Source organism: Oncorhynchus mykiss, chromosome 1 (genome assembly GCF_013265735.2).
Source record: "Oncorhynchus mykiss isolate Arlee chromosome 1, USDA_OmykA_1.1, whole genome shotgun sequence".
In the NCBI taxonomy this organism is placed as follows: Eukaryota; Metazoa; Chordata; class Actinopteri; order Salmoniformes; family Salmonidae; genus Oncorhynchus; species Oncorhynchus mykiss.
The window spans coordinates 83,965,124-83,967,745 of NC_048565.1; the positions used below are offsets into that span (position 1 = coordinate 83,965,124).

The 2,622-nt window shown below is 40.7% G+C and overlaps 1 pseudogene; it reads right to left on the minus strand.

Annotated features, from left to right (window-relative positions):
- Nucleotides 1-1,041: 1,041 nt before the first annotated feature.
- Nucleotides 1,042-2,382, minus strand: LOC110532804 (annotated as a pseudogene).
- Nucleotides 2,383-2,622: the final 240 nt, after the last annotated feature.

Genomic DNA, 2,622 nt, shown 5'->3' on the forward strand with positions numbered 1-2,622 from the left:
AGATCCATAAATGTCAATGGTCTATTTCAAATCAAATCAAACTTTATTTGTCACATGCGCCGTATACAACAAGTGTAGACTTTACCGTGAAATGCTTGCTTACAAGCCCTTAACCAACAGTGCAGTTCAAGAAGAAGAAAATATTTACCAAGTAGACTAAAATAAAAAGTAATAATAAAACGTAACACAATAAGACTAACATAACGAGGCAATATACAGGGGCACTGGCACTGAGTCAGTGTGCAGGGGTACAGGCTAGTTGAGGTAATCTGTACATGCAGGTGGGGGGCAAAGTGACTATGCATGTGGGTTCTTCAAAGGGTTCTCCTATAGGAACAGCCAAAGAACCCTCTTAGGTTCTAGATTGCACCTGTTTTTCTAAGAGTGTAGTTTCGTGTTCAACTTGTATTCGGTTGCATGCTTTCATTCGTGCAATCAAAACATCCCTTCATTCTGAAATTGTTCATCTGTTCACTGCTGTCTCCGAGTGTTTGTGTGTATTGCTTAAATCAAAATGACATGACTGTGTAACGTGATACCCAAAGACATTGTTTGTGTCCTAAATCTGCCTTGCTACTTACCTACTGTGCACTCGTTGTACTTCTACATACTATTTAGAACATAATGTTTAGTAAAAACGAATGCAACAAATATCCGCATAACAGTCCCATGCTAATGAAAACGCATTATCTAATGCACAATTAGCCTACGTTGATTTACGGCCCACCATTTGTTCATTTTGGTACAGCTTGTCCCCTCAGCTGATTATCAGCTAATGTCAAACAAGGTCATGTTTAGATGGAATACAGCTTTTGTCAAATTTGACATCGAAAGCTGTTGTTTATTTATGCGTTTTAGCTAACCCTAACCCTTTTCTTAGCCTTAACCTATTATCTTAACCTGCTATGTTCATTCTCATTCTGCGTAAATTCTTCTAACCCTGGTTTGAAAAGTCAATTAAATGCCGTATAGTCATGCTAAAAAGCTGACAACAGAGATGCTAATTCTGAGAATAATGTCAGCTCATCAACAGGAACCAGTTTATGGTTGTGTTTTTGAGATGTCCTTCCATTTCAGGTAAGTGTTCTTCTTCAGGTATTTGTGGAGCCCAAACACTTTTGGTCCTCTCCTCCTCCACGTCCTCCAGTATAATGATATTGGGTTTTCCCTCCAACACCAGCCAGGACTGAGCCACCTCAAACTCAAAGCGACACCACGCACTGTCAATGAAGTGGAGCAAAACCACCGAGATTACCTTGCGGCAACCGATGATGCCCTCGTCTATGATGTTGGAGGAGGTGGACTTGCCCACTTCAAAGTCCCGCTCATGGAGGCACAGCTGAATGGGAGGGCCTCCTTTCTCAAGGTTCTCCACCAGTTCCTCCATCACCCAGGCCTCGTCCTTGCTGGAGTAGATCACAAAGACATCGTAAAGACAATCCTGCTGGTGGGAGATCTTGTAGCCTCTCAGCAAAATGCAGCAGTAACACAGGTAGAACTGGAACTTGAAGGCCAAGACTGACAATGTAAGAATAAAAATGACAAAGATGGGCACTAAAAGTTTAACTCTCAAGATGTGCGTGCAGTATTCAACATCGAAGTCAAACACTTTAGTGGTCTGTGTTGATTCTGATAATGGTTTACACAAAATATTTGTTTTTATTTTTATAGTTCATTTCACTGAAATGGCATTTTGTCCCCCCATGTGATAAAAAGCGAGGCAATGGTCGAATAGGCTGTTTGGAGTGTTTATCCGACTGGATAAAAAATAAAAGAATAATAATAATTAGGTCCCCCCCACTTCTAAAACCAGAGTTGCGCCCCTGGGTTCATCCATATAATAAAATATATTTGTGAGCAGGAGAAATCCACAATTCTGGCAATCAGATTTTTGCCTAAATCTATCCATGTTAGTGAAGCAAAGCTAGGATTGGATAGAAAATGCACAGATATCAATTTATTTCCACTAAGAATCAACTCTCGTAACGTATTCAGATTAACAAAAGAGTTCCAGAGCAACTTCTCAATACCGCAAGATGAAATATCTAACGTTTCCAGAGAGGTTATTTGAGATATTCCTGAGTAATTTGTCACCAGATAGTTTGAGCATACTCAGATTCCTGTCATTGAAAGAACAACTGGTTTGTGACAGTGATTCCTGTATCGAAAATGTCCAGATACTTGTGATGACACCATGTTAAAAAGGTCTCCAGCACCAGTGAGCTTGCTAATTGTGGAAATCCAACCCTTCAAGGGATTCAAGTCCAGAAAATTGTGAAATATTCAAGCGGATCTCTGCATTGGAACTGATGTTGAGGTGGCGAAGTCGAAGTATGCTGAGTCTACAATAAAGCTTTCATAACATAACCTACCTCTGTGCATTGTCCTTGCTGCATGCAAGAACAGAAAAACTGTCCAAAATGGGTATCAACCACATCATTTTGTATCTGTGAATATTACAAAACAGACACATTCATTCAGCTCTGGCACTGGTCCTACCACATAGATGCCCCGTTCTCATGCATCAGGGGATGTGGTGACAATGTGGCGACAGGGGAACACAAACTTAAATAGCTTTGTCCTTTTAGAAAATGAGAGATAGCATGGGTCGGCAGGGTAGCC